This window comes from Aquila chrysaetos, assembly GCF_900496995.4.
Source record: "Aquila chrysaetos chrysaetos chromosome W unlocalized genomic scaffold, bAquChr1.4 W_unloc_1, whole genome shotgun sequence".
Lineage (NCBI taxonomy): Eukaryota > Metazoa > Chordata > Aves > Accipitriformes > Accipitridae > Aquila > Aquila chrysaetos.
In genome coordinates, this window is record NW_024470321.1 from 4470910 (window position 1) to 4496382 (window position 25473).

At 45.3% G+C, this 25473-nt stretch overlaps 1 long non-coding RNA gene across 1 annotated transcript; it reads left to right on the plus strand.

Annotated features, from left to right (window-relative positions):
• The first annotated feature begins 392 nt into the window (after nt 1-392).
• Nucleotides 393-20026, plus strand: LOC121232896. Its single transcript, XR_005931752.1, has 3 exons — nt 393-402; nt 17613-17617; nt 19928-20026. It is a non-coding gene; the product is annotated as an uncharacterized LOC121232896 (long non-coding RNA).
• Nucleotides 20027-25473: the final 5447 nt, after the last annotated feature.

Here is a 25473-nt window from a genome sequence, read left to right on the forward strand (position 1 = left end):
CACTGCCACGAACACGCCAAGGCAAGCGCTACATACTCACCATGGTGGAAGCAACTACTGGTTGGCTAGAAACATACCCTGTAAACCATGCCACTGCCCGAAACACCATCTTAGGCCTCGAAAGGCAAATTTTATGGCGACATGGTACCCCAGAAAGAATTGAATCAGACAATGGGACTCATTTCCAAAATAACCTCATAAGCTCCTGGGCAAAGAAACAGGGCATTGAGTGGGTGTACCACATCCCCTATCACCCACAAGGATCTGGAAAGATTGAGAGATATAATGGACTGTTAAAGACTATGTTGAGAGCCCTGGGCAATGGGGCATGGAAGCATTGGGATACAAATTTAGCAGAAGCCACTTGGCTAGTTAACACCAGAGGATCTGCTAACCGTCCTGGTCCTGCCCAAACAAAACACCTACATACTGTGGGAGGAGATAAGGTCCCCGTAGTGCACATGGGGAAGTGGCTGGGGAAGGCAGTGTGGATTGCTCCTCCCATGGGAAAAGGCAAACCCATTCGTGGGATCGTCTTTGCTCAGGGACCTGGGTGTACTTGGTGGGTAATGAGGAAGGATGGGGAGACCCAGTGTGTGCCTCAAGGACATTTAACCTTGGGGAAAAAAAAAACCTGTGATGTGAGTTGTATGTTGTAGGAAGTAATGTAGCAGGAATGACCTGAACCGCAGAAGGGTGAACTTTGCAAGGAACCAGACAAGTGCAACGGTGACCCAAACCAAGCCGGTGTTGGTGCCCAACAATCAAACATACTGCTTCTCCTGTCCTGACCACTCATCTTGACAGATGGGGCCCAAGTCAGAACCTGTGTGTGAACATCTGGAAGAGTAGAAGCCGCCCATGGAATATCTATCTCTTAAAGGACAGGGGATAGTGATTAATAAGAATGTATAAATCTCTATGTTGGGTATAGAAGTGGTTTAAGTATATAGTTTTAATTGTAAGTGTTGGTAAGAAGGGATTTCAGTAATGAGAATTAAATACAATGGCGTGGTCAGAAGATATATGTGTATTAAATTATGTGGGACCTGAGCATGATGCAAAAGGTATGGAATAATGCGGAGGCACAGGAAAACACACACAGACCAATGTGATCAGGTGAAGTCCACTTTACTAGAGCATCAGACATCATTTTATACATTGGTTACATCTGTACATGCTTTTAGCTATTTTACTATTGGTTGCACACATTATTCACGCACTGTCCACGCGTCCAGTTACACTTAATGATTGGTTATATCAACACTGTACACGCGCATAAACATAAGACATAATTGGCTAGACTAACTAAAACATACGAGACTTGTTTCAGTCTAATTGGTCAAGATAAACTGCCGAATTGAGGTTGTTTGTGCCAAGTTCTCTTTATCGTGGAATGCGCACCTGTGTTTTTCTAATTGGTATCTTTCTTATTTTTGTCTTCTTGTTTATTCTGTTCAAGGCCTTCTAAAGGCGTCTGGAATGCTCTTGTGACCGTTAGCTAAAAATGTTCCACAACATTTCCCCCCTTTTTCTTTAAAACGAGCATTAACAGATCTAGTCGCCACCATCCGCGAACTCAGCCCAGCAATCGGTAGGTGTCAGCTTTACGTGGGCGTCCCCACAAAGGCAACGATGGCCTTGCTGTACACCAACCCAATGCTCTTCGGAAAGTCCCGGTATTTATACATTTGCAGAGGAACAGATTTCAGCACACGTGGCCAGCGGGTGCTAAAATTCGCCTCAGTTGAAACATGGGGAGCCTATGGCGCATGCGGTCGCTGGCCAGGCGTGCCGCACGAGTCATAGCCATTGTGTCTATTGGTTCACGGGCTTTGTGATGCGGTTGCAATGCACAGAGAATCTTGACCTGTTATGTTGGTCAAGGTGACCTACACGTTATTTTTTGGCTGAGGTGGTATTCACATTGTCGCACCATCTAGGGTGTTCCAGATGATGATGGTCGTACAAATCGAGCGGGAGTCCATCGTGGGCCTGTGAACTCAGCCCTTTGCAAAGATCTATGAATACAATTAATTAAAACACAGTAAAAGCAACATTATACCTAATATAATACACAAAAATAAAAGAAACCCCGATTTTTAACAAAGATACAAACCAACTCCTAAGTCCCCATCCCACAGCTAAATGTTCTAAGCCGAAATGACAGGTTTCTTAATTGTGTTGAAACTCTTGCAGCTCCTTCTTGCCTCTGCAGTTCTGTTATCTTGTTTATTAATTGCTCCACTGTCCAAGTTCCTCATGTCCATTGTTTCTCTGGTGGTTCAAAGGTCCGTTCATACTGCAGCTGTCACATACTCCGGTCCACTCATGTTAACTGCGGGCTACTTATGCTAACTCTAAATAATCAGACTCAAAGAAATGTTCCCCTATTTTCCATGAAATCTCCCACAATTCCCCCTTCTTTTTTTTTTTTTTTTTTTTTGCAAGCCAAGTTACAAGAAACGCTTTGCAATCATACATTCAACTATTTTATGATACATGGTACAATCATTACAACTGCTAATATTACAATTAAAATAACTAAGCCATGCATAAGCAAATCTTTCAACCATCGCGTAATTCCAAAACTTGTTAGCCATCCAGTTAAACCTGTGTCAGTTATCGTGAGCCTTTTACTGTGAATCGTATTGATATCGGGTGTTAGTAACGTAAGTTGTCCGAGGCTACATGGCCTCCCGTTAAGTTTCGATGGAATTCCTCTCCCACGCTCTATTCCCACAAATTAAAAATATCCCCGCAGGTAAAGCAGCTGGAATAGAAAAAAGAGCGTGCTATTCTGGAATAGATATAGTTACACCAAGCTGTAGCATTTCTATAAACAGGCAAAATAGCATTTACATTCTGACCCTTTCGAGTGGTGTTATGGGTGTAATTAAACATCACACAGGGATTCATGATGACTGATCGTAACAACTCCAACTCTTGAGGTTCTTGCATTTCTTGAGGCAGGTGTGCATACAACAGGAAAAGTAAACATGGTATCTCCTTGCTGTAGAGCCTTTTCTCAACAGCGTTGCATCAAACTATGTGTGTTTTTTCCCAAATCATTAAGCGAATCGTCACGGATTAGACAGAGGCCCAGAGTTAGAGGGATTAGCAGGAAAAGGAGATACAGGTAGTGTAGTAAAGTCAGGTTCTGTTTTAAGTTCTGCAGACCCTGGAGAGGGAGTACCAGGGGATTGGGGTGGGGGGTGGGGGACGGCGGCGGCACGGCAGTGGCCGCAGCCGCGCAGAGGCCCCGGGAGGCAGCGGTGGAGGTAATGAGGGATATAAATCCGGCTCTTTTTCAGAGTCCACCCTGCCTGATGCAAAAGAATTATTATCGGAATCAGAATCCTGCTCGTTAGTGGTCTGCTTACAAACTGCCTCCTCAAAAGCAGTATCAGGTTGTATTGATATGATTTTCTCTGCCGGCTGCAAATGCACCAGCGCAGTATAAATAAATTTCCATGTCGACAACAAGGTTTTAGCAAGCATTCGCGAGTCATGTGGAGTTAAAGGTGACCCAGAAAATGTATGGGACAAAACTGCCTGCGTAAAAGGAGATTTTAAACCATACTGAGCAATTGTAACTTTTGTTTCTTTTATGATTTTCCAATCAAATGGAACCCATTGATCAGGTCTACCCCCAGCCCCAGCAATAACCAGAAACACTGTGGGAGCTGCTATGATTTCTCCCTCAATTAAGGCATCGCGAATAATTCCCCGTGCAGGTAAAAGGGGTGCATCAAAGGATATGGCTGGTGGTTTTTCTCGCTTCACAGCAGGCTCCAGCTGTGCCAGCTTTTCTATTACTGACTGCAACTGCTGCGAAGTGAGCTCCGGCCCCTCTTCGTGCTCTTGAGGCGACCCGGGCGTAGACGAAGGCAACGGAGGGTATATGCTAGGTATAATTTGTTCATGTTGAGCGGCGATATCTGGGGGCTGTTTTTTCCTAGGCAGATTTTTACTCGCTTCCTGATTCTGTAGGGTTTCCTTTAAGTGTACGGTTAGGGAGGCTTGGGAACTGTCAGATGGCTGATTAATATCGGCAGTCCCAGGGAGTGGAGCAGAAGTCAAGGGCACAGGAGCAGGCAGACAAGCTCCGGGAAAGCCAAAAGTTTCTCTCACTGCATTATGTTTTTCTCCCCGCGTTTCCCCTTCGCTTGCAGTTGGAGAGAGCGCAGCAAAAGCAGATGCAGACGCTTTACGATCTGCTTTCATTTCTTGTAGAGTTGTCTTAATTAATTTCCATAAAGTTGCAAGACCTTTAACTTCTTTAGACCCGTCACTAATTTCATCCCATAGGGAGGTTCCGATAGCTTCTACAATCTGTCTATCCACATTAATCACTTCCGAGTCTGCCTCGTCCGAATCAATCGGACGAGAAACGGCCCCCCCTAATTCCTCCGTCTCTCGTGGAGTAACAGGCAGGGGGATACTTTCGGCACCAGCGACCTGGCTGGGTATAGGCAAAGGCGGTGTCTGTACAGACGTCTCAGCACTAGCAGAAATGGATGCTCGGGGGGGTAGAGACAGCTGCGTAGAAAATGTTCCTCTAACTGCAGTGGGATAGGCTGACATGGAGGTATCAGAAGGGGTCACGGCCGCGCAGACAGCAGCGGCTGCCTGCCGTTCCACCCTCATTGCCTGCAGCACATCCCGAACTACCTTCCAGTGCGTTGCATATTTGATTGCTTCCTTTGTCTTATCTCCCCCGGCGCTAATAGTGTCCCACAGCGCCTTGCCTACATCGTCCCAAGTCGCTACTTCAAATGCAACATTTATACTCGGAATAAGTTCTCTCTCCCAAGCCCATAAAAGTAACCCCTTTATAATGGAGTTATCACATTTCAACCCTCTCTTAGAGAGAATATGTTGAAGGAGGTTTAGGACCGCTTCTTGCTCTTTGTCCAACCCCATCTCCTTCTCCGACCGCTCACCTGATTAGGGCGAGATCCACCAGGGTAAGATTCCCCTTTTCCACCGCGCGCGCGGTCTTTGTCAGCCCCAGCTCAGCTGGTCATCCTGCCGGGGCAGCAGGAATAATTTCGGCCGGCTTCTCCGCTCCCTCTCTCCGTCGGCTCTCGTCGAAGAATTCAACACCGATCCGAGGGTCCCTGTTCGGACGCCAATTGCGGAGGCACAGGACAGCACACACAGACCAATGTGATCAGGTGAAGCCCACTTTACTAGAGCATCAGACATCATTTTATACATTGGTTACATCTGTACATGCGTTTAGCTATTTTACTATTGGTTGCACACATTATTCACGCACTGTCCACGCGTCCAGTTACACTTAATGATTGGTTATATCAACACTGTACACGCGCATAAACATAAGACATAATTGGCTAGACTAACTAAAACATACGAGACTTGTTTCAGTCTAATTGGTCAAGATAAACTGCCGAATTGAGGTTGTTTGTGCCAAGTTCTCTTTATCGTGGAATGAGCACCTGTGTTTTTCTAATTGGTATCTTTCTTATTTTTGTCTCCTTGTTTATTCTGTTCAAGGCCTTCTAAAGGCATCTGGAATGCTCTTGTGACCGTTAGCTAAAAATGTTCCACAACAGAATAAGGGGTGGAGATTGTATTGGGTCTGGCTGAGATGGAGTTAATTCTCCCCATAGCAGCCCTCATAGTGCTGTGCCTTGTATTTGTAGCTAGAAAGGTGTTGATAACACACCAGTGTTTTGGCTACTGCTGAGCAGCGCTGGCACAGCACCAAGGCTGTCTCCCCAACATTTTTGCCCCATCTCAACAGCAGGCTGGGGCTGGGCAAGATCTTGGGAGGGGACATAGCCAGGACAGCTGACCTAAACTAACCAAACAGATATTCCATACCATATGACGTCAGCTCAGCTATAAAAGCTAAGTAAAGGGAGGTGGAAGGGGGGGTATTTTTGTCTTCTGGAGCAACCACCACACGTACTGAAGCCCTGCTTCCCAGGAAGTGGCCAGACGTTGCCTGCTGATGGGAAGTAGAGAATAACATCATTTGTTTTCCTATGCTTTTGCACGTGACCTTTGCTTTCACTTTATTAAACTGTCCTTATCTTGACCCACGAGCCTTTTGTTATATTTTCTCTCCCCTGTCCAGCTGAGGAGGGGGAGTGATAGAGCGGCTTTGGTGGGCACCTGGCGCCCAGCCAGGGTCAACCTACCACATGTGTACTGTTTGCTGGGTAAAAAACTGGCTAGATGGCCAGGCCCAAAGAGTAGTGGTGAATGGAGTTCAATCCAGATGGCAGCGGGTCACAAGTGGTGTTCCACAGGCCTAAGTATTGGGGCCAGTTCTGTTTAATATCTTTATCAGTGATCTGGACGAGGGGATCGAGTGCACCCTCAGCAAGTTTGCAGACGACACCAAGTTGGGAGGGAGGGTTGATTTGCTTGAGGGTAGGAAGGCTCTACAGAGGGATCTGGACAGGCTGGATCGATGGGCCGAGGCCAATTGTGTGAGGTTCAACAAGGCCAAGTGCTGGGTCCTGCACATGGGTCACAACACCCCCATGCAACACTACAGGCCTGGGGAAGAGTGGCTGGAAAGCTGCCCAGCAGAGAAAGACCTGGGGGTGCTGGTTGACAGCCAGCTGAATATGAGCCAGCAGTGTGCCCAGGTGGCCAAGAAGGCCAACGGCATCCTGGCTTGTATCAGAAATAGTGTGGCCAGCAGGAGCAGGGAAGTGATTGTTCCCTTGTATTTGGCACTGGTGAGGCTGCACCTTGAGTACTGTGTTCAGTTTTGGGCCCCTCACTACAAGAAAGACATTGTGGTGCTGGTGTGCATCCAAAGAAGAGCAACAAAGCTGGTGAGGGGCCTGGAGAACAAGTCTTATGAGGGGGAACTGGGGTTGTTTAGTGTGGAGAAAAGGAGGCTGAGGGGAGACCTTATCACTCTCTACAACTACCTGAAAGGAGGTTGTAGCGAGGTGGGTGTCGGTCTCTTTTCTCAAGTAACAAGTGATAGGAGAAGATGAAATGGCCTCAAGTTGTGCCAGGGGAGGTTTATACTGGATATTAGGGAAAATGTCTTTACTGAAAGGGTTGTCAGGCATTGGAACAGGCTGCCCAGGGAAGTGGTTGAGTCACCATCCCTGGAGTTATTTAAAAGACATGCAGATGTGGTGCTTAGGGAAGTGGTTTAATGGTGGACTTGGCAGTGCTAGGTTAACCTTTGGACTCAATGGTCTTAAAGGTCTTTTCCAACCTAAATGCTTCTATGATTCTATGATTTTAATGTTTAGAAAAGGAGTAATGTAGAACACAGAAAATATCCTGTAGAAATCCATGATACACACATTCCTCAAATACTCCATATACTTTCATTTACCCCCACAGCCCCAGAAAATGGTAAAGATAGAAATAAAAAGAATACAGAGAACAGCAGGAAAGGTAAGTAAAGAATTACATATATATACTGCCTAGCAGCATTCAATGTGGAAACAAGACATTTAAGGGTAGATATATGGATGTTTATAAAATCATGACTGTCAAGGAGAAGGGAAAGAGGAAATTGTCAGATGGCACTTTCAAAACAAGAAAAGGAGATACTTGTCCAGATAACATGTAGTTAATCTGTGGAGCTTGGTGCTGCAAGATGCTGAGAATGTTGAAGGATTCCATGCTCTCAGAAGCCAATTATAGAAAACATCAAAAAAAAAAGTCCATCAGGAGCTATTCACCACAAGGACAAACACCTCTGAATCAGCAGATCCTTAAAATGGAATTGGGGAATATATTGTGTGAAGTGTCACATTCCATTTACCATGTTCTTATTGGTTTTGGTAGGCATCCGCTCTGGATCACTGCAGGAAACAGGATATGAGGCTAGACAGACTTTTGTCTCACCCAGGACAGCTGTTCTTATATTACATTTTTAATTAAAGTTGTCTCTGTCATGCTGTATATTGAATGCTCAGTTCAAATGCATACCTTTAACGTAGTGCTTTTTGGGTGTTGCAGTTATGCAGAGATCTGCCACAAGCAGTATCTCCCTGGTATTATGAAGCATATGTCCATATAACGCCCTATGCCCTGAGGAGTTCAGTTGTCCTTGTTCTTCAAACAGCACTGGGAGAACTGCTCCTCTGTTGCTTCACTTCACTGAGATGCAATGAACAGCCAGTGCACCTAGGTGAGCAGGGAGAGCTCTCCTCACAGCCTGCATTAGCTGCTCCCTGCTTAGGACAGTGGCAGAGCTTAGGCTATGATCAGAGGGAGCAGGTGTAGTAAACAAGCCAGCATAGGAGGGAAAAAAACCAGAATAATGATGTACCTATCGAAGAAAAACATGGTTGGTAATGCCCCTCAAATATTATCGTGACTGACTCCTTTCATTAGCATTAGGATCCTAGCTGTGGCATTAACACTGAAAAAAACAATTCTTGATCTATCCTTTCAACATTAAGTATTGCTAAATAATAATTGAAAGGCATTGGATACATTTTAAGCTTATATGGGCACACAATGTATTTAGAAAACTACCGTGTTGTATTTGTAGCTGTTCCATACATTCTATAGAGTTGGAAATAAACCCTGAGAAATTGGTCAGATCTGTCTTAGAGTGCATAGGGAATTTAATTATCTTTATTTCCATTTGTAAATTCTACTGCAGCTGTTTTCCAAACAGAAAATTAGCCATTATCAGCTATGCATATGGACATTTAACTTTATTTCATATCTTTTGAATTTTCAAGTCCAAGAGAGCCTCAAGAAACTGTCTGCGCTTTCTTACATTCACCTGCATGGCATTATGATGTTGCAGTTTGATAACGCTTGTTGTTAAACCACTTCAGTAAAAAAAAGTAAGAAAAAGGTATGTAGACAGGTCTAGTACTTAATTATCACAATAAACCAGACCAGGTTGTGCAAGTGTCCTGGTTTCAGCTGGGATAGAGTTAATTGTCTTCCTAGTAGCTGGCATAGTGCTATGTTTTTGACTTGTTAGGTATGAGAAGAATGTTGATAACTGATGTTTTCAGTTGTTGCTAAGTAATGTTTAGACTAAGTCAAGGATTTTTCAGCTTCTGATGCCCAGCCAGCGAGAAAGCTGGAGGGGCACAAGAAGTTGGGAGGGGACACAGCCAGGGCACCTGACCCAAAGTGGCCAACGGGGTATTCCATACCATGTGACGTCACATCTAGTATATAAACTGGGGGGAGTGGGGGCAGGGGGATCACTGCTCGGGGACTAAATGGGTGTCGATCAGCGGGTGGTGAACAATTGCACTGTGCATCACTTGTATATTCCAATCCTTTCATTATTACTGTTGTCATTTTATTAGTGTTATCATTATCATTATTAGTTTCTTCTTTTCTGTTCTATTAAACCGTTCTTATCTCAACCCACGAGTTTTACTTCTTTTCCCGATTTTCTCCCCCATCCCACTGGGTGCAGGGGGTGAGTGAGTGAGCGGCTGCGTGGTGCTTAGTTGCTGGCTGGGGTTAAACCACAACAGTCCCTTTTGGCGCCTAACGTGGGGCACGAAGGGTTGAGATAACATCAAACCTGACCAAAGCTTGTTAAAACAAATTTGTTATAAGCATTCATTATATTGGTCTAATAGTCGCTGGTCACTATGTTGAATTTTGTGTTCTTAGAGTTGTTGCTCTGGTTTTTAAAGTTCTGTTATGTATCACCTCACTTGCTGTGTGTAGTCCCTGTGCTGCTGCTTATCATCCGTGGGAGGTGGATTAAGGTTTTCGCTTTGATGTATTGTATAACACTGGCTTATGGTATGATCAAGTTATCAGTTGTGGGATTAATCCGGTATTTGCACTCAGCATTGTCACCTCTATACTTCGGGAGCCATCTGTGGGAAACTATTAATAATTACACCATTTACCTTTCCTCCTTGGAAAACCAGTCTATGGGTGGGGTACCTTTCTTCCCGTCTCCTTTCTCCTTCAGTCCAGTTACAATGGTGTTTGAGAATTTTGAAAAATTTGAATACCCTTGGGATGTTGAGACCAGCACGGTCCTAGCCCTACTGCTGGGAATTAGCATGCTCCTGAATGTGGTTCAGCTCTTGTTTAAGGTTAAACAACTATTTAAGAAGATCACCCAGAGATCTGCCCCAAGGCTGGATAATTATGAGTGGCAGGGTGTGTGGGGTAGTATGGGCAAGTACCTAGAAAAGTGGGCACCTCCAATGTTTTGGAAATTCACCCCTGAACAAGTGCAGAATCCGGAAGAACTAGTAAAATATTTGGAAAAGGTATGCTGTTGCCCTGGCAACTCCAGAGAGATACAAATCACTGCAATGTGCTGGGGCCTGGCCCATGCCTATCGAGCCCTGTTCGACACCACTGAGTACCCTCAAGGGGAAGAGAAGGTCTCTGGACCTAACAACAAGACAACAGGCGCTGCGGCTACCCAAACCCCGGTGATGGGCACTGCGGTCCCTCCAGCCCCAGTGACGAGCACTGCAGCTACCCAAACCTCGGCAAGTGGTACTGCAACTGAACCAGTGGACCAACCCACACCAGTATCAGTTGCCCCCGTACATAAAAAGAAATATACAAAAAAATCAGTTCGCTTAGCAAAGGATGAAGATGAACCGGGGTCATCACGGGAACAGGAGGAAGAGGCAGAACCAGAGGTAATCACCCATTCCCTATCCTTGAGTGAGCTGCGGGATATGCAAAAAGATTTTGGCCACCGTATAGGTGAGCATATTATCACCTGGCTCCTCCGATGCTGGGACAATGGGGCTTATAGCTTGGAATTAGAAGGTAGGGAAGCCAAGTAGCTGGGATCGCTTGCCAGGGAAGGTGGCATTGACAAGGCAATTGTAAAAGGGACACAAGCCCTCAGCTTCTGGAGGCAATTCCTGTCAAGCATGAAGGAAATGTACCCCTTTAAGGAAGATGTTATATGTCAATCAGGCAATTGGACTACCATGGAAAGAGGGTATCCAATATCTGAGGGAATTAGCCATGCTAGAAACGATTCATTATGACCCAGACAACCCACAATTACCCAAAGATCCAGACGAAGTCACATGCACATGACCCATGTGGCAGAAGTTTGTACAGAGCACGCCATCATCCTATGCCAACTCACTGGCAATAATGACCTGGAAAGACGAAGAGGCACCGACAGTGGATGAAGTGGTTTGCCAACTCCGTCAATACGAAGAAAATCTCTCCTCCTCCCTACAAGCCTGCATTTCGGCTGTGGAGAAGCTGTCCGAGGATTTCCAGCAATTCAAAGAGGATATGTCCTATTCCCCACCTGTAAGGACCAATGTCTCAGCTATTAGGAGTGAGCGTTCCTCTGCCCAAGAGAGAGAATATAGAAGGTACACACCGTGAGGTGCCCTGTGGTTTTACCTATGTGATCATGGAGAGGACATGAGGAAATGGGATGGAAAACCTACCTCGGTCCTAAATGCACGGGTACGTGAGCTGCGAGGAAAAACCACCACAAAAGGGGATTCTACCAGGAAAAATGCCGCTCCAGTTTCCAAACAGAGTAGAAGGGCTGATCTTACTTCTGATCCTCTTGAAGGGACTTCTGAGCCAATTTTATGAGAAGTGAATATTGGACACTCTGACCAGAATTAGAGGGGCCCTGCCTCCAGCCAGGTGGAGAAAAGGGATAACCGGGTCTATTGGACTGTGTGGATTCGATGGCCTGGCACGTTAGACCCACAGGAGTACAAGGCTCTAGTAGACACCAGCGCACAGTGTACTCTAATGCCATCAAGTTATAAAGGGGCAGAACCCATCTGTATTTCTGATGTGACAGGGGGATCCCAAGAGTTAACTGCATTGGAGGCTGAAGTAAGCCTAACTGGGAATGAATGGCAGAAACACCCCATTGTGACTGGTCCAGAGGCTCCGTGCATCCTTGGCATAGACTATCTCAGGAGGGGGTATTTCAAGGACCCAAAGGGGTATCGATGGGCTTTTGGTATAGCTGCCTTGGAGACGGAGGGCACGGAACAGCTGTCTACCCTGCCTGGTCTCTCTCAAGACCCTTCGACTGTGGGGTTGCTGAGGGTTGAAGAACAACAGGTGCCAATTGCTACCACGACGGTGCACCGGCAGCAGTATCGCACCAACTGAGACTCCCTGATTCCCATCTACAAGCTCATTCGTCAACTGGAGAGCCAAGGGGTGATCAGCAAAACTCGCTCACCCTTTTATAGTCCCATATGGCCACTGCAAAAGTCTAATGGGGAGTGGAGACTAACAGTTGACTATCGTGGCCTGAATGAAGTTACACCACCGCTGAGCGCTGCTGTGCCAGGTATGTTAGAACTTCAATACGAACTAGAGTCAAAGGCAGCCAAGTGGTATGCCACAATTGACATAGCTAACGCGTTTTTCTCAATCCCTGTGGCAGCAGAGTGTCGGGGAATGTAGCAAATCTGCCAAATGCCTTACGGTGCGTGAGCAGCGTGACCTTGAGCAGCTTGTGGTGTATCCTTGAGAGTCTGGAAAATCCTGGGAAAGAAGATGATAAGAAGAACCGTCTTAACGAATCCGCAGCTAAAACTGTTACCCAATCATGAATTGTTAGTTACTAACTAAACCAATCATATATGAACACATACTCTGAAGAAAGTTATAAAAAAGCTTGTTAGAACAATAAAGTAGCCATTTTGCCATTTTTGCAGGCTGATGTTTGTCGTGTCCGTCTCTACTGCAACAAATGGTGACCCCCGATTGTGCGAAGTGATCATTTAGAAAACGTATTTTGGTACTAGTGAGAAGTATTGTGGCAGCAGGGAGAGCTGCGGAGACGGAGCCTGGTGAAGCTGAGAGCAGAGGGAGTCTGCTTGGTCCGGACCTGAACTTCGACACATAAAAAGTGTGCCACCGGGGACTAAACTGTTATAATGGGGCAGCAATTAACAAAAGAAGAGGAGACAATTTTGTCTACCTGGAAGGCCCTATTAAAAAGAAAAGGGGTTAAAATCCCTGAACAAAACCTGAAAAAGATTTTGATATGGAGTAAGATGCAAGGCTTTGAAGCCACAACAGTTACTGCATTCAGTGTTAGTGCATGGCAAGCCGTAGGATTGAAAATATTGGAGGAGATCTCTACAGAACAAAAAGAGGTATGTGAATTGGCGATTACATGGGGTCTATTAAGCAAGACCCTGAAGGAATGGAAATTAGAATGTGAGGCAAATGATGAGCAAAAGAAAGATGAAAAACCAGAAAGTGTTAGGAAGGGGAAAGATTGTGGCCAAGGAACAAATGAAGCCGATGCCGCAGCATCAGCGGTAGCAGGCAGGAAAGCCCTCACAGGCAAAAGCAGATCATGCCCTCGTCCACCTTCTTCTCCTCCGCCATTAAATATTTTACAGGGCGATGAGGGGCCCTCCCCACCTAGCGGTGCAGCAGCAGAAGGGGTGACCCCCATCGCCCCCCCCCCGAGGAGGAATATACGGCGAATCCGGCGAATAACGCAGAGCCAGAAAGTGAGAACAAAAATGAAAGTGAGGGAGAAGAAGCTTTAACTGCCACTATGCAAGGTCTGCATCTTACAGATAAAACCATAGTGTTAAAAGCCCCACCATGGACTCTCCCTCCATCCACAGTAACTGTAGTCCTAAGATCTCCTGTTCAATTTTGGGAGGGAGTTAAGAAATATGCTGCCAAAGCTGGCAACTGGGATCTAGTTGAACGCCTCAGCCCGTGCTCTCCAATGCCAGCATGTTCGAAGCCTCTAAACGTAACAGCAGAGGCTCCTGGTACATTTCCTGTTTTCAAAGCTGCTGCAGGCACAAACCAGCACGATGAGCACAATCCAATTGGCTGGAAAGTGGTGCAGGATTTGCAGAATAAAGCACAAAAATTTGGAATCAATTCTCCTGAGGTGATGCAACTTATTCGAATAATCAGCATGGATCTGCTGTGTCCATATGACATTACACATCTCGCACAAGTGCTGTTTCAGCCCGTGCAGTTGCAAGTGTTTCAATCTACTTGGAGGCAGATGGCACGCACAGCAGCGCAGAATAATTTGCAATTGCCACAGGGTGACCCGAGGCTTGGCCTTGGAAAGGATGCTTTGCTTGGTGACGGGCCGTTTAATAACCCTCAATTGAAGGCTACATGGCCTCCGATTGTTCTCGAACAGGCACAGCATATAGGAATTACGGCATTAAAGCGAACCATGGAACTAGCAGCTCCGAAGCAAAAATACATTGCTATCCATCAAGGCCCCAAAGAACCCTTTTTACAGTTTGTAGAAAAAATATCTGCCGCACTCGAAAAACAGGTAGAAGATGAGGTGTTAAGACAAATGCTGTGCAAACAGCTAGCAAAAGGTAATGCTAATGAGGACTGTCAAAAGATAATACAGGCTTTACCAGGAGATCCTTCTATTCCCGACATGGTGGCCGCATGCTCTAAAGTTGGGACAGTGGAACATAAGGCGGCTGTCCAGTCGGCAGCGCAAGTGGCCACCCTAGCTACTGTTATGAATATGAAAAATTCGGGCAAATGCTTTAGGTGTGGCAGAGAAGGGCACATAAAGGCAGCTTGTCTAAACAGAACATCACCAGGTAAACAACCGGTGAACATCTCACCGGGGATTAATTGCCACAAATGCGGAAAACCAGGACATTTTGCAAAACAATGTCGTTCCAAATTTCATATTAATGGGCAGCCACTACAGGGAAACCACAAGAAGAGCGCGAGAGGGCGCGCGAGGACAACAAATCCCCTCCCGGCAGCCGGCCAACTCCCCTCTGCGAACAATTAGCCGCAACAGCAGGCTCAGCAGGGTTGGATGTATCCACCGCCGACACAATAACTATAGCCACAAAAGACATCGTTAAGGTCTCTCTTGATGCAAAGGGTCCTATAGGCCGAGGACTGAGTGCATTGCTACTGGGAAGATCAAGTAGCACGTTAAATGGGCTAATTGTGCACGTAGGAGTTATTGATGCTGATTTTACAGGTCAAATTTGCGCGCTGGTTTCAACCCCCCCTACCCACCAGTAACAATCCCTAAAGTCACTCGCATTGCTCAACTTATTCCTTTTTCGAGTTGTGTTTCAAAAGCAGAACAGCGCCTGCGATGTGATGGAGGCTTCGGCTCTACGGGACCCCCTCAAGTCTGCTGGTCTCAGACTGTTTCCTCATCCCGACTACATATGACGTGCACGCTGTCGAATCACAGAAGATCGCCGACCACAGTAAGGCTTGCGGGGCTCCTGGACACCGGAGCCGATGTGACTGTTATTGCTGATTATCTGTGGCCATCCACCTGGCCAACAGAGGATGCGGGTATAGGAGTAGTGGGGCTGGGAGGATCCTCACAAGCAAGGACAGCAGCCACAGCAGTTCTGATTACCAATCCTGAGGGCCAACAAGCAGCCATTAAACCATATGTGACGGCAGCTCCCCTCAATTTATGGGGGAGGGATTGCTTGTCGCAATGGGGGGTGAGAATTACCACGGATTTTTAACGGGGGCCACTGTGCTGCAGGGTGTTAGACAACCCACGCTTGTTTTAACTTGGTTAACAAATAACCCTGTGTGGGTGGATCAGTGGCCCCTACCAATTGAAAAATTAAAGGCCCTGCAAGAACTGGTGGCAGAACAACTAGCTGCTGGACACATTGAACCCTCTCAGAGCCCATGGAATACTCCAGTGTTTGTCATAAAAAAGAAATCAGGAAAATGGCGATTTCTGCATGACCTGCGGCAAATCAATGCTGTCATGGCCACGATGGGGGCTCTGCAACCAGGCATGCCTTCACCTGCCATGATCCCTCAAGATTGGGAAATCATTGTCATGGACCTTAAGGACTGTTTTTTTACGATACCATTAGCTTCCCAAGACAAAGAAAAATTTGCATTTTTCTGTGCCTTCTATCAATCATGCAGAACCGGCAAAAAGATATCAATGGAGAGTTTTGCCGCAGGGCATGAAAAATTCGCCAACAATTTGTCAATGGTTTGTAGCACAAGCTTTGTCACCTGTAAGGGAAAAATTCCCTACTAGTTATTGTTATCATTATATGGATGACATTCTGTTAGCATCAGACAATAAGGAGCAGTTGAATGACATGGAGAATTTGGCCAGGAATTTGTTACAACATGTCCTAGTTTCAGCTGGGATAGAGTTAACTGTCTTCCTAGTAGCTGGTACGGTGCTATGTTTTGAGTTCAGTATGAGAAGAATGTTGATAACACTGATGTTTTCAGTTGCTGCTAGTAGTGTTTAGACTAATGTCAAGGATTTTTCAGCTTCTCATGCCCAGCCAGAGAGAAAGCTGGAGGGGCACAAGAAGTTGGCACAGGACACAGCCAGGGCACCTGACCCAAAGTGGCCAACAGGGTATTCCATACCATGTGACGTCCCATCTAGTATAGGAACTGGGAAGTGGGGGCGGGGAATCGCCGCTCGGGGACTAGCGGGGTGCCAGTCGGTGGGTGGTGAGCAATTGCACTGCGCATCATTTGTACATTCCAATCCTTTCATTATTGCTGTTGTCATTTTATTAGTGTTATCATTATCATTATTCGTTTCTTGTTTTCTGTTCTATTAAACTGTTCTTATCTCAACCCGTGGGTTTTGCTTCTTTTTCCCGATTTTCTCCCCCATCCCACTGGGTGGGGGGGGAGTGAGTGAGCGGCTGCATGGTGCTTAGTTGCTGGCTGGGGTTAAACCACGACACAACAATATGGATTAGTTATTGCCCCTGAAAAGGTACAAAAAATAGAACCCTGGAAATATTTGGGTATGACAATTACAAGCAAGCAGGTTGTGCCCCAACCTGTGAAACTCAACCTTGAGGTTAAGACACTCAATGATGTACAGAAACTAATGGGATCCTTGAACTGGATCAGGCCCTATCTTGGACTGACCAATTCACAGTTGCAACCTTTATTGGAATTGTTAAAAAATTCCACTGATCCAACAGAACCCAGAATATTAAATAAGGAAGCGTTAAATGTAATTCACATGGTGGAACAATGCATATACAAGAAATTTGTTTCTCAAATAGATCTGTCTCAATTGGTACAATTCTCTGTACTAATTGACAAAACTGTGCCGTTTGGTGCTTTGGTGCAGTGGAATTCTGAGTGGGATGACCCATTACATATTTTAGAATGGATGTTTTTGTCATTCCGGCCACGAAAAACTGCTCCTGGATTGTTTGAACTTATTGCTGATGTAATCATAAAAGCCAGAAAACGATGTTTAGAACTAACAGGACGTGATCCAGCTATGATTGTTTTACCTGTTCAAAATTGGTATTTTGAATGGTGTCTGGCAAACAATTACAAGCTACAAGCGGCCATGGCGGATTTTCAAGGGCAGATATCGTATCATCTACCGTCACACCCGCTACTGAAATTTGCTCGAGAAATACCATTTGGTCAGAAAATCTAAACCAGCCAGAACCTGTGAAAGGCCCCACTGTCTTTACAGATGGCTCGGGGAAAACAGGTAAAGCAGCAGTAGTATGGTATGACAACAACACCTGGAACAACAAAGTAGAATATCAAAATGGTTCTCCACAAGTAGTAGAGCTGCGTGCAATGGCTGTTGCTTTTTCTATTTTTTCTAGTCCTGTAAATATTGTAACTGACTCAGCGTATGTAGCTAACAGTTTCTCGCCTAGACAAAGTAGTTTTGACCATGTCAGACAATCAATTATTATTTGATGTGCTTTTAGAACTCTGGAAAAGTATTCAACTACGGACAGAACCTTATTTTATCATGCGCATCCGGAGTCATACCACTTTACCAGGATTTTATACGGAAGGTAATCAGAGCGGATGCTCTTGTTTCTGCTATGGCTCTGAGTACTGTTCCTAACCTGAAGCAACAAGCTGTATTATCACATCAATTTTTTCATCAAGGTTTTCGAGCTTTACGACGGCAATTTGGTTTGTCCCATACTGAAGCTCGCTCCATTATAGCTGCCTGCCCTGATTGTCAAGGAACTCACACTCCAGTGTATTTTGGTACTAATCCCAGAGGTATGCAGGCTTTACAGATTTGGCAAACTGATGTTACTCATATAAATGAATTTGGCCGACAGAAATATGTTCATGTTTCTATTGATACTTATTCTCATGCCTTGGTAGCAACAGCACATACTGCAGAAACAGGAAAAGATGTGATTCGACATTTACAGAAGGCTTTCTCTATGCTTGGGGTGCCACGCCAAATTAAAACGGACAATGGCCCAGCATATGTTTCACAGAAAGTTTGAACATTTTTTAATTCGTGGGGTGTTACTCATGTTACAGGAATTCCCCACTCCCCGACAAGACAAGCAATTGTTGAGCGTGCACATGGCACATTGAAGCGGCAGCTTCAAAAACAAAAAGGGGGAATCACCACAGGCATGTTTAGATAAAGCAGTTTATGTTCTTAACTTTCTCCATTATAGGGATAATTCTTCTCTACCTCCTCTTTTTCAACATTTCTCTTCTCTTTTTTCAACACAGAATTTACAAAAAGGTATCAAAGTGCATGTTAAAGATTTAATTACTGGTCAGTGGAGTGGACCATGTGAGCTATTAACCTGGGGAAGGGGTTATGCTTGTGTTTCCACAGATGCCGGTCCTCGCTGGGTTCCTGCTCGGTGTGTTCGGCCTGTATTGGAACCTGCCTCAGGGTGAAGGATGGGTGGTCTCACAACCTAAACAAAATGTTTGGGTCACTTTAGCAAGCATGACACATCAGGACACCATGTGTTTCGCCACCGCAAGCCCTGAAAATCCATTTTCTACATTCTTGGTAGGAATACCCATGGACACATGGCCGAACCCACTGCAGACTCTGAACCTCTGTAGTTCTCCAGAAAATTGTACAAAAAACTGGGATGATGTGTATGCACACCTCCCGCAGGTTATCCAGGAACCCCAAGAGTTAGAATTACTAGGATCTGTAGTGATGGATGCTTGTGTATTTTTTAATTACTCTTATAACAATACTGCTCACCAAGGCCAAAATGTTAATGCAACTAGTATTCTCTATCGCAATGCAACTGCGTGGTGTAATTACACCGCACCTAATGCTTCACGATCCTCTGTTACTCCTCTTGCGCTACCTCCTGGTGTGTTTTTAATCTGTGGAGATCGTGCCTGGGGAGGCATTCCATCTAAACTGAATGGAGGCCCGTGTAGCCTCGGACGCCTCACGTTATTAACACCAAATGTGTCAACGATTCTGAGCATGACTCGAAAACATAAGCGAGTCCAAAGGACTGTTCATCATTTTAGCAGTTCCTGTCAAGATAACCTTGAATTCTGGAATCGAGGCCAGATAATAGCAGCCTCCATACTGGCACCAGGAGTTGGCATTGCAAATGCCTTAAGAACTTTAAATAAGTTGGGATGTTGGCTTAGCAAACAAACTAATGCTACCTCTTTAGCTTTAAGTGGCCTTCTAACTGATGTTGACAGTGTTAGACATGCTACGCTACAAAATAGAGCTGCAATTGATTTTTTGCTTTTAGCACAAGGACATGGTTGTGGTGAGTTTGAAGGGATGTGTTGTATGAATTTATCCGATCACTCAAAATCTATTTACAGTAGTATTCAACAATTAAAGAAGGAGGTCAGGAGGTTGACAAAAAGCGATGAGTCAGATTGGCTAGGAAACATGTTCGAGGGTTGGGGATTGTCTGGATGGTTGATATCTCTGCTCAAGACTGTGGGGGTAGTGATCTTGATTGTGATAACTGTGCTCCTAATGTTGCCCTGCCTTCTCAGCCTTCTGCAAAGGGCCCTGTAGAGGGCTGCCGGAGCAATCTTTTTAAGCACAAATACAAAAAGGGGGAATTGTCGGGGAATGTAGCAAATCTGCCAAATGCCTGACGGTACGTGAGCAGCGTGACCTTGAGCAGCTTGTGGTGTATCCTTGAGAGTCTGGAAAGTCCTGGGAAAGAAGATGATAAGAAGAACCGTCTTAACGAATCCGCAGCTAAAACTGTTACCCAATCATGAATTGTTAGTTACTAACTAAACCAATCATATACGAACACATACTCTGAAGAAAGTTATAAAAAAGCTTGTTAGAACAATAAGTAGCCATTTTGCCATTTTTGCACAGACTGATGTTTGTTGTGTCCATCTCTACTGCAACAGCAGAGTGCTGGCCACAGTTTGCTTTCACTTGGAGGGGTGTCCAGTACACCTGGAATCGACTGCCCCAGGGGTGGAAACACAGCCCCACCATTTGCCATGGACTGATCCAGGCTGCACTGGAAAAAGGTGAAGCTCCGGAACACCTGCAATACATTGATGACATCATCATATAGGGCAACATGGCAGAAGAAGTCTTTGAGAAGGGGAAGAAAATAATCCAAATCCTTCTGAAAGCCGGTGTTGCCATAAAAGAAAGTAAGGTCAAGGGACCTGCACAGGAGATCCAGTTTTAGGAATAAAATGACAAGATGGACGTCATCAGATCCCAATGGACCTGATCAACAAAATAGCAGCTATGTCTCCACCAACTAATAAAAAGGAAACACAGGCCTTCTTAGGTGTCGTGGGTTTTTGGAGAATGCATATTCCAAATTACAGTCTGACTGTAAGCCCTCTCTATCAAGTGACCCGGAAGAAGAATGATTTTAAATGGGGGCCATGAGCAACAACAAGCCTTTGAACAAATTAAACGGGAGATTGTTCATGCAGTAGCCCTTGGACCAGTCCGGGCAGGACAAGATGTTAAAAATGTGCTCTATACTGCAGCCAGGGAGAATGGCCCTACCTGGAGCCTCTGGCAGAAAGCACCTGGGGAGACCCAAGGCCGACCCCTGGGGTTTTGGAGTCGAGGATATTAAGGATCCGAGGCTTGCTATACTCCAACTGAAAAAGAGATATTGGCAGCATATGAAGGAGTTCGAGCCGCCTCAGAAGTGGTTGGTACTGAAACACAGCTCCTCTTAGCACCCCGACTGCCAGTGCTGGGCTGGATGTTCAAAGGGAGGGTCTCCTCTACACATCACGTGACTGATGCCACGTGGAGTAAGTGGGTCGCACTGATCACACAACGAGCTCACATAGGAAACCCCAGTCGCCCAGGAATTGTGGAAGTGATCACGGACTGGCCAGAAGGCAAAGATTTTGGAATGTCGCCAGAGGAGGAGGTGACACGTGCTGAAGAGGCCCCGCTATATAATAAACTGCCAGAAAATGAGAGGCAATATGCCCTGTTCACTGATGGGTCCTGTCGCATTGTGGGAGAACATCAGAGGTGGAAGGCTGCTGTATGGAGTCCTACACGAGAAGTCGCAGAAACTGCTGAAGGAGAAGGTGAATCGAGTCAGTTTGCAGAGGTGAAAGCCATCCATCTAGCGTTAGATATTGCAGAACGATAAAAGTGGCCAGTGCTCTATCTGTATACTGACTCATGGATGGTGGCAAATGCCCTGTGGGGGTGGTTACAGCAATGGAAGAAGAGCAACTGGCAGCGCAGAGGTAAACCATCTTGCCACTGTGGCAAGATATTGCGTCCTGGCTAGAGAATCTGGTTGTAAAAGTACGTCATGTAGATGCTCACGTAACCAAGAGTCGGGCCACTGAAGAACATCAAAATAATCAACAGGTGGATCCGGCTGCCAAGATTGAAGTGTCCCAGGTGGACCTGGACTGGCAACATAAGGGTGAGCTATTTATGGCTCAGTGGGCCCATGATACCTCGGGCCATCAGGAAAGACATGCAACATATAGATGGGCTCGTGATCGAGGGGTGGAATTGACCATGGACAGTATCACACAGGTTATCCATGAATGTTAAACATGTGCTGCAATTAAGCAAGCCAAGTGGTTAAAGCCCCTGTGGTATGGAGGGCGATGGCTGAAATATAAATTTGGGGAAGCCTGGCAGATTGACTATATCGCACTCCCACAAACTCGCCAAGGCAAGCGCCATGTGCTTACAGTGGTGGAAGCGACCATCGGGTGGCTGGAAACATATTCTGTACCCCATGCCACCACCCGGAACACTATCCTGGGCCTTGAAAAGCAGGTCTTGTGGTAACATGGCACCCCAGAAAGAATTGAGTCAGACACTGGGACTCATTTCCAAAACAACCTCATAGACACCTGGGCCAAAGAGCATGGCATTGAGTGGGTGTATCACATCCCCTATCATGCACCAGCCTCTGGGAAAATTGAATGATACAATGGACTGTTAAAGACTACATTGAGAGCAATGGGGGGTGGAACCTTCAAACATTGGGATACACATTTAGCAAAAGCCACCTGGTTAGTCAACACCAGAGGATCTGCCAGTCAAACTGGCCCTGCCCAGTCAGAACTTTTAAGTACTGTAGATGGGGATAAAGTCCCTGTATTGCACATAACAAATACATTAGGGAAGACAGTCTGGGTTACTCCTGCCTCAGGCAAAGGTAAACCCATTCTTGGGATTGCTTTTGCCCAAGGACCTGGGTGCACTTGGTGAGTGATGCAAAAAGATGGGGAAGTCCAATGTGTACCTCAAGGGGATTTGATTTTAGGTGAGAATGGCCAGAATTAACCTGTATGATATTAGCTGCTATATAATCCTGCTACTCTATGTTATCATCAATATAATTGTTATATGCTATATCCATAGTACTACAGTAAGAATCACTTAGGTCAAGCAAGAATGAACTGTGATAAAACTGAGCAAAGCGCAGTAGTGATGGAACCAGAACTGACTCCAGCATGCAACAATCCAACGGTGCACACCATCCTCCTGCTGCGTCCAATGTCACCTGCTCATCACACCGCACTGAAGCCCAATCCTGCTCTGCCGACTGAGAGGACTTTGCACCATCCCTCTTACCCAGAAAGACTGGTATGACAGTTGGAGGCCAGAGTTGGGAACTAAATTAACTCAATGAACATTTTATGGACATGACCCATAAACTAAAGGAATGATATCTGTGTGTGTCTATACATATATATGTATATGTATTATTGTTTATATATCTCAAAGGGATGGAAAAGCTGATGATGATTGACTGGGATGTAACTGAAGGTATGGGAACTCAGCATGACATCAATGGTATAGAATAAGGGGTGTATACTGTCCTGGTTTCAGCTGGGATAGAGTTAATTGTCTTCCTAGTAGCTGGTACAGTGCTATGTTTTTGAGTCAGGTATGAGAAGAATGTTGATAACACACTGATGTTTTCAGTTGTTGCTAAGTAGTGTTTAGACTAAGTTAAGGATTGTTCAGCTTCTCATGCCCAGCCAGCAAGAAGGCTGGAGGGGCACAAGAAGTTGGGAGGGGACACAGCCAGGGCAGCTGATCCAAAGCGGCCAAAGGGATATTCCATACCATGCGATGTCATGTCTAGTATATAAACTGGGGGGAGTTGGCCTGGGGGGGATCGCTGCTCAGGAATTAACTGGGCAGCAGTTGGCAAGTTGTGAGCAATTGCACTGTGCATCATTTGTATATTCAAATCATTTTATTATTACTGGTGTCATTTTATTAGTGTTATCATGATCATTATTAGTTTCTTCTTTTCTGTCCTATTAAACTGCTCTTATCTCAACCCATGAGTTTTACTTCTCCTGATTTTCTCCCCCATCCCACTGGGTGTGGCGGGGAGTGAGCGAGTGGCTGCATGGTGCTTAGTTGCTGGCTGGGGTTGAACCACGACAGCAAGCCTGAGGCATCTGTGTATGCTTTGGGTGTGCTGAGAGACAAAGGCTTAATCTGGCCAAATTCTCTTTGTAATTCAGATCTATGGGACCAACCTAACATTTTTCAATTAGTACTGAAATAGGAAGACAGATCCCTCCGCATACAAGGCGTTTCTTAGCATGGAATTTCTACATGTGTGTTTGAAGTGGTCCCAAATGGGATCCAGACTAATTGCTTCTCTTTAGCAAACTTACAGCACTGGTTTTATGTGGGAATCTATAAATATCTTCATAAGCTAGCTCAGTGTGCTTCATAGTTAAAAATGCAGTGACTGAAGCTAGGGTGAGGTAACTTTAAAAATGGATCTTCATGCATGAGGAATCTCTAAACAGATCTCACACTGATCTCTGAAAATATTCACAGCCTGGTATTAGTTATTCTATAATGTACCTCTGCTTGTCAAGCCTGAGGATTGAAACTGGGATACTAGAAACTGGATAGTTCCTATCATTTTTTATTTGGGATAGTTCTGGCAGCAGTCTCTACATATTTTCTGCCAAATCTTTCATCTACACCCTGAATTTCATGGGTCTGATTCCAGGTGTAAATCATATGCTTTGTGATTTTAATTTCTATTAGAACCAATGACCTCACTTGAAAGGAACAGTGACCCCCATTGTATAGGAATTAATAAGGAGGAGTGACCAAATCAAAAAAACAAAAATAAATGCAAGGCCATAATCTCCATATGAGATAAGGACGTACCCATATTGCAGGGTGCCAAACTCATGTGTCAAGATCACATGCTGTATTTTGGGTTAAACGACTTGGATTTCTTCCTACGAGGATGTCATGGTTTAACCCCAGCCAGCAACTAAGCACCACGCAGCTGCTCACTCACTTCCCCCCTTCCCAGAGGGATGGGGGAGAGAATTGGAAAAAAAAAGTAGAACTCGTGAGTTGAGATAAAAACAGTTTAATAGAACTGAAAAGAAGAAACTAATAATGGTAATAATAATAATAAAATTACAATAATAATAATAAAAGGATTGGAATATACAAAACAAGTGATGCACAATGCAATTGCTCACCACTCGCTGACCAATGCCCAGTTAGTTCCTGAGCAGCAATCCCCCCCGCCCCCACTCCCCCCAGTTTATATACTAGACATGACGCCACATGGTATGGAATACCCTGTTGGCCAGTTTGGGTCAGCTGCCCTGGCTGTGTCCTTTGCCAACTTCTTGTGCCCCTCCAGCCTTCTTGCTGGCTGGGCATCAGAAGCTGAAAAATCCTTGACTTAGTCTAAACACTACTTAGCAACAACTGAAAACATCAGTGTTATCAACATTCTTCTCATACCTAACTCAAAAACATAGCACTGTACCAGCTACTAGGAAGACAATTAACTCTATCCCAGCTGAAACCAGGACAAAGGAGTCTCTGTCTTCTATTTTCAGCTAGAGAGTGAAGAGCTGCATGACAAGTGGGGAATTTTTTTTGTTGTAATTGTGGTGAAGAGACAAGGGGTGGATTGTGCGTAAATTGTCCACTTTTGTTGGTGTTGTGATGATATTTTGATTTCAGTGTGGAGAATTCTTTTTGTTGATGTGAGTGAAGTTTGTGAAAACTGTGAAGATTTTGTGTGATGAATGTAGATTTTAATGATAATTCTTAAATATGTGATGCACAGAGGCGAAGAGTGGAATGTATTGGGTGTGTGTGGCAAGATTTTGTTGGTGGTGGTGGGGGTTACTGGTGTGTGGATTGTCCGGCTCATAGTTCACAAATGAGTTTCACCCTGTCTATTGCGCACAGGTGACTCATGGGGGATTACAAAAGTGACCCAGCCTTGAATTGCCTTGAGGCCCTGTCTCTCTGCA